Genomic DNA, 8,275 nt, shown 5'->3' on the forward strand with positions numbered 1-8,275 from the left:
AGTAATGATAACAATACATTTATTGTTAAAGTAATAAGTTTTATTTATTTAAAATATTTTATTATTAATCATGAAATATATAAAAAATTTAAATTAAATATTTTGTAACAAGTTAAAATATTAAAAGTAATTAAATTGATCATATTTATATTATTAGTACTAATATATACATAATTATAATAATAATTGTTAAAAAATATTTTAGTCAAATGAACTAAAGTGTATGATATTTAATTATTGTAGAAAAAAAATGTATTTTTAAAAATAAAAAGGATAAAAATATCATTTAAATATCTCACAGAAAAAGAAATTTTTTTTTTCAATTAATTCACAACACTTAATTATAATATCCTACATAATAATTACTAAAATTTATATAAAAAATATCCGATAAACACCTAAACATAAATTATGAAACAATAATTTTGGGGGTTAACTAGCATGGTTTATCTTTTACTTTAGCAAAATACACACAAAAAACTTACTTCAACCAATGGCTGCAACAAAACATACAAAACCATACTAATTTTCCTAAAAATTATTCTAATAAATTTGGCACATAAATTTTCCAAGCAAATTATCCCAACCAGTCCATTACTTTATTCTAGCACAACATATTTAAGGATCTATTGCCAGTCAATAAGTTATTATATACATAAAACAGAATTCGAAGCCTCAACACTTGCTTAAACGAACGAGTGAACTGACCACAACTCACATACTTTTTTGCATATCATGGTGAACATCATGCAACGACCGCCCACCTGAAAAGATGAAGGAATGTCCATACCCATCAACAATAAAAACAGACAAAAAATTAACTCCTTTAACAACTTCTTAATTCATTTTATGCAGTAATTAATCAAGGTAGAACCGACAAAATCCTCCACTCGTTGCTGCTTTGTCAGTTTTCTATCTACGCCTGCACGTATAGCAGAATCATGCGCCTTGCGCAACTACACGCCAGCTCATTTCAGCAGGTACTGAAAAATAATTGTTTCAGCACTATAGCACAACCTAATAGTAGAGATGAGAAATCAGCTCGAACAGTGGCAGCAGTTTCAATTTCAGAGAGCAGGAAAAGGACACCCTCTGTCCCATCTCCCTCATCTTCTTTCTCTTTCTTCTCTTCCTCTCTTCATGGTCTATTTCTTCATTGTTTCCTCTCTTCTTTTCTTTTCTTGGTTTTTTGTTTTCTCTTTCTCTTCTCTTTTCTTCCTGCGCTTGTGTTTGAGTAAGGGTGTATGTGATTGGGTTTTAAATTGAATTTTGGCATTGTTGCGTCTGTGTATATTAATATAATTTGGAATTAATAAATGTTTGTTTTGTATATTGTTGTATTGTGTGTTTTATGTTCGTTGTATAAAAAACGAAAGAGACGATAACAGTAAAGCCGAAAAACTCGTAGTAGAGGTTGTCGTGTGAGTCCTTGGTGAGTGGAGTGGAGTGAAAAAGTGTGTTAATTTGGTGGAAAGAAATTTAGATTTTTTTTTAACTAGGAGATTTGGAGTAGATGAAAAAGAAAAGATGAAGTAGGAAAGAAGAAAATGAGGTAAAGAATAGAGTAGAATTTTCTAATTTTAACATGTTTAATATTATTTTAATTAATAATATCGCGTAATTGCAGAATTTACATCTAAATTCTTTTATCTGTCAGTTCAATATTTTCTATTAATAAAAATATGCTCTGTTAATATTCAGTATTTTTTGTCAAATGTATTAATGTTTTAGAAATTTTGTTGTCTTTCATATCTTTTGAAATTACTTTGTCAAAGTTAAAATTTTTAGAATATCATTTTAATAGTTTACTCAACAAAACAATTATTATATTATATTATATATATATATATATATATATATTTTATATTTATTTTGTCACCTAATTTTTACATTTTTTACTATCATTTCCATCATTTCTAACAACAAAATTGAGGTTAAAGAAGAAAGAAATTCATCAAAACAAATAAAAGAAGAAAAATCAAGAGGGAAAAGAAGAAAATTAGATAGGAATAAGGGAACGTGAGGAAGAAATATTAGAATTTTCTATTATTTGTATATGCTAAGTCAATTCATATGTAAATTTTATTATCTTCATACATTATGCTAGAGAATCATTAGAATTAATTTAAATCAATTAGTATCGTCTATATTTATATAATATATCTGTATATTAATTATAGAATTCTATATCTTTATTGCTTTGATTCATTTAGTACCTATAAATATCCATTGTATATTATACATTTTGAACACAACTCAATAATACACTTTTTAAATTATTCTCTCAATCTTTTGTTTATAACACATTAGTTTGCCAAACGCCAATATATTCGAATACATACGTTGCTAACACAAAATTATTGACTTCTTGAAACGTCTAAAAATAATAATATTTTTTTTCAAGATAAAATTATATACTTTGATATTATATTAATGAAAATATTGTATATAAAAACTAAACTACATAATTACTAATAATTATAACTTTTGACTTATCAATAAGTTTTTAATTAATACAATTTATTTCATATAAACAATGATAAATTAAATATTATTTTAATATCAAATTTTGTAAAACAAAGTCAACCATAAAATTCAAGGAACCTTTTAAGAGACAAATATAAGCATTAGGCATTAGCAGGAGCAAAAAGCAAGAAGTAACAAGCCATAATGCTGACTCAAGTAAAACTTTTTCTCTATCTTTCTTTTTTTTTAATTTAGATGACTCGCATTATTTTTATTTTTTTTTTTGTTATTGGAGGTATGCATGTGATGTGCTATGTTATGGGAGTATAGTGATACTAGATTAATATGTGGGCGTAGCTTTTTTTGACTTGTGCTTTAACAAATCAGATCATACGAGTTGTTTTGGAAAGAAAATATCATGATTAAATCGAATGATCCGATTTGCAAGGAAAAAATTTTGAATTTTGGAAGTAAATTAGACTGTCCGTGTTGTATAAAAAGATTTTTTTTAAAATAAAACCAAAATCGAACCGTCCAATTTTTCTGGAACACTCGTACCATCCGATTTGTAGTTCCCTAACACTACACGCCTGTAAAACACGCTTCTTCTCCATGTTGCTGTCTTACACTATTACTTTCTCCATAATAAAATTAAAAAACCGCATTTTAACGATTGAAAAATGATAATTCACTTTTTATTTCTTTTTTGTTAGATACATGAGTCCTTATATAAAAATCATTTAATTGAGATTGTTTTATCGCATATACAGTCATCAAAATGACGTTACAGAAAAATATTAATCATTTGATTAGGACATCATTTTAATAATTATGTAAGAGTTAAACAATTTTATTCAAATGATTATCATTCACATATAGCGAATGAAGGTAAGGTTATATAACATTAGTATTTTTTGTTATTTTTTGCTAGAAATTTTTATAGAAGAACTTATGCGTCTAATGAAAAGAAAAGAAACTGCGATTATTTTTCAATCATTAAGATACGAGTTGTCCAAACTAAGAAAATGAGAAAGGTCGAAAAAATTTTACTACTACTCTCAGTCGAAGTCATAATAGTAATTTCAATACTTATATATATACACTCTGTATTAAAATATAAATAAGTTAATTTTATGATATTTATTATTTAATGTTTAAATTTTATTTAATTTATTTTTATAATAAATTTTAAATATTTAAAATTTAATACCTTTAAATTAAATGTTAACTATTTAATTTTATTTGACAATTATATACTAAACATCTAGAAGCATAGTAAATTCTTATAAAATAATGTCATCTCTCTACACCTTCTTATCCCGGCATTATTTCTTTACTTCAATTAGAAAAAAACAAGCTAAAAAAGAAAAGAAAAAAGACATGGCAGTTGGAAGAGCGAAGAAAATAAAAGAAGGAATAATTAACTAAAAAAATTCTAACAGTATTAGTTAAAAAGATAATAAAAGTTAAAAAATTGATATTGAATTTAAATTTTTATATAAAACCTGTAATTATAATATTTTATAAATGGTTGAAAATGGAACAAATCTTGGTGTATCCGACACAAAATCTAGAGCACAGACACGTTGGAAGGAGCAGAGTCAGAGAGATTAGTCATAAACAACACGCGAATACACGAACCAACCTACTTTAATCTATAATTATTAACACGCGCTGCTCCACGCACGTGACGAGCGTGAAAACTGCACACAAAAAGGAAAAGCTGTGATTCAGATGCTAATCGTAATGGAGAATCACCCTCGTCATAGATTATCACCCTCGTCTATATTTATTTTTCTAAAAAAAAAATAATATTTACATATTTTTTATTATCTATACTTTTTTATATAATTTTAATAGTATAAAACTAAGTTTTTATTTTTTATTTCTTATCAATTATTTTTTATACTAAAAATAAAAAATATACACAAAATAATACATATAATATTCTTTTTATCTTTTGATATGTTTTATATTATTTTTTGAAATAAATATTTTTTTATTGTTTTTTTAATAATACTACTCTATAAAAATATTATTGCATTATTTTTATATAAGAATATAAAAAATAAAAGTTACATTATTCATTTTTTATCCCATAAAATTATATAATAATTTTTTTTATGGTATCTTTCAATTAGACAGATCAAAAATTAATTTATCATGAGATATTTATTGTTAATTAATTATTGTATGCACAAAATAAAACTTAAATTTTTTAATATTTATTCAGACAAACGAGCGAAATGATCACTCAATTAACCCAAGTTAATTTTATACTTTTAATAATGTAGTGTACGGTGATGTATGAGTAGAGTAGGAGAGGAGTTGGCAGTGATGGCACGCCAAAGGCATATCACCATCAATTCCGGAGATTCTCTGCTGCTCCTTTTCCACATCTATCATTTCCCTTTCTTTACTATATCTTTTAATATTGGAAATTATGGTGTTTTACAAAATTATGGGACTATAAAATTCGCAGAGTGCGAATTGTCAGATTAATATTTTTTTAATTTATAAAGATAATACACAGACTGTGTATTGTATTATTTTAATATTAAATTACAATACACAAACTGCATATTGTATTATTTTAATATTAAATTACAATACACAGTCTGCATATTGTAAATACACAATTTACGTATTGTCAGTTCTTTACCATAAGAATTTAGGCTTAATGCATTCATAGTATAAATTTTGGATAAACTGTCAAATTTGTCTCCAATTTTTGAATCTGCAGTTAAAAATATTTTTTATTTTTTATAGCAACAAAAATATTTTTAAAATATTATAAAAAATGATAAAAAATAATTATTTTTTTATAAATGACAAATAAATTTTGTATTTAACAAGTTACTTATATATATATATATATTTGATTTTAAATTTTACAGAAATATCTAAATAAATATTTAGAAAGTACATAAAAAATCTACATAAAAAATCAATCTCTAGATTTTTTCATTTTTTTTGTCATAAACAAAAATAAATCGCAAAAAAAAATACCAAATTTTAGAGATAAAGTATCTCATTTTCTAATCATTTTTATAAAAATTTACATCAAAATTTAATTTTTAAAATAATTTTTAAAAATATATATTTGACATTGGACATTTTTGTCACCTTTTAAAATATTTTGAAGACATTTTTGTTGTCAATAAAAATAGAAAATATTTTTATCAGCGTGTTAAAAACTTATTGATAATTTTGGTAGTTTACTCGTTAAATTTTAGTATACTATTGCGCAACTAAATTCATCCTTTTGAAATATTTTGAAGGATTATATATATGGTACTAGTTTAAGAAAGGGTAGAGATTCGCTAACAGAAAACAAAAGAAAGGGTAGAGATTTGGCTAGTTATTTAGTAACTAATTGAGTTTTGGCAAAAGGTTAAAGTGTGGTTGAAGGAGTTAACAAGCCTTAATGGTAGTACAACTAACAACTATACAAAATTACAAGTAGGTGTTCAATGTGGCGTCAAAGCACAAGGAAGTGCCAAAGGGAATCTTAAGAATCGAAGGTTGTGATGGAATAGGAAATATACAAAGATGGATAAGAAATGAAATGATATATTTGGTATGCGTTTTTATTAGAATTTATGGAGATAAAATAAAAATAAAAAGATTTAAGATTTATTATTTTTTATTATTTTTCTTTTTCTTAACAAAAAATAAAAAGAATATTAAAATAAAAATACAAACTAAATATGTACGAAACACTAACATCTCATTATCCTTTTCTTTAGAATGCTTGGGTCACACAATTACTTTTTCTTCTGAGGTCACAAGTTTTTGTTTTTTTTTTTTTTTGGTCTTGTCTGAAGTCATAAGTTATTGAGTCTCATGTATTTTCCAGTCCATTAATAGACGTCCAACATTGTCAAAAAGGCCTGGTTTGGGCCCAATCTTTGTTCAAACTACAAAGGGTTTTTTTGCGAGTTTAAACTTAAAAATAAAAACATCTTTCTAGAATAAATAAATAAACGGGCCTGGACTGACAAAAACGGGCCTGGATAGTGGATTCCAATAAAAAATAAGGAACCTGGATGCATGGTTTGTCCATTGACCATTGTAAGAAGCATATTATTTGGTGCTATAAATCTCTCACCCTTGTTCATGATGAAACTAATCATATCCCAAGCCCAAAGTTGGAGGATCTACTATGAAACCTAACGAGAAAAAAAAAAAAAACAAAGGAACAGACTCATTTCTTGTTTCCATTTTCCTCCTAGTATGAGGGATTTATTTCCTATAATATGCTTGGTGGTTATTTTCAATAATTTCTTGCACATCCATGGAGTTTGATTTTCATTATATTATGATTTCATAAATAAAACCAACAAGAAGGTTAATCTAATTTCATTTATGAATCTTATTTGATCAGTTCATACCAACAAAAATTGGAAAAAAAATATAATAATAAATAAGTTTAAAACCTCAAAGATGATCATTATTATAAAAAAACATCGCATTAAAAAAACCTCAAAATGTTCTGAGGTTGATTTCATAGAATTATTCTCTTAAAGTTTCTTGATAAAAACTATTTAATTAATTAAATTTTTAAAGATTATTTGGTATTAGGTAATAATGGAAAATTTACTTTAGCATAAACAAAATTCATTTCATTTTTTATTTACCAATACAATAATATTTTAATGTGTGGGGGGTTTTCCAAATAGTAATGTAAGAGATACTCAAAAAGTTATTTTTAAAGAGGAAAAATGTAATACAAGAGAAAAACACAAAATCTTGAAATTATTGTGTGTGATAGTGTAGTTTTAATCAGTTCAGGGAATAATTGAATTCAATTATTAAAATTTGTGAGTAGTAGTAGATATTTCTCTAGATGTGTCATGATCATTGGTGATTCATGTTGTAATCATGATTAAAGTTTGTCCCTTCACATGACAAAAACAGTGTTCTCTTTTTGTGCATTTCTTTCTGGGCTTACCCTTTAATTGCATGTGTTATTTCATTTCAACACACCAATCATCTTTGCCACACATCTAAGCAATGCTCTAATATTCACACACATTCATTTCATCCAATTACTAATAAAGTTTTCCTACTTTTTTTTTATATCTTGTCAATTACATCATTAAGAATAATAGTTTTCTTCTAAATAAATTAATACAAGATTAAAATGACAAATAAACCCTTAAAAATGTATACTTGGAACAGATTATTCACTAAAGTACTAATAAAGTCTTTTAAAATAATAAATGTAGACACACTACTTTTAAGTAGAAAGTTTTAATTTGAACTACTTGACTACGAGACTGAGATTGAGATAGAAATTAAAATGATAGACAGATACTAAAATAAGAATGAAACTCTAATTAATTTGCATAAAAGATAAAGTTGTAATTAATTAATTGAAATAAAAGTATTTCTAAGTATAAAATGTTTTTAAAATCTCAGTTTTCGTCCCAAAAAATTTTAATCTCCTATATCCCCACTTTTTTGAAGGCACTGAAATACTAAATTTTAAGGACAAAGACCGAAATTTTAATACCAGTCTCTGAACCAACAAACATAATACTGAATCTCAATCTCTCGGTCTCCAACCCAATACCTCAAAACAAACACTACCTAAAGGTTTATCTCTCACTTTAATCTTTATACAAAGATAAACAGAAAAATATAGAAGAAATATAACAGAAGAGTATAAAATCCTTTTCATGAGAACAATGATAATATTTTTATTTTCCATGTAACTTAAAATGACACAATACTTATAACTTAACAAAATATGTCCCTAAAAAATATAACTTGTGCTAGTAACTCAGCCTCTTTTTTTGGTCTA

The sequence above is a fragment of the Arachis hypogaea genome, chromosome 8 (genome assembly GCF_003086295.3).
Source record: "Arachis hypogaea cultivar Tifrunner chromosome 8, arahy.Tifrunner.gnm2.J5K5, whole genome shotgun sequence".
Lineage (NCBI taxonomy): Eukaryota > Viridiplantae > Streptophyta > Magnoliopsida > Fabales > Fabaceae > Arachis > Arachis hypogaea.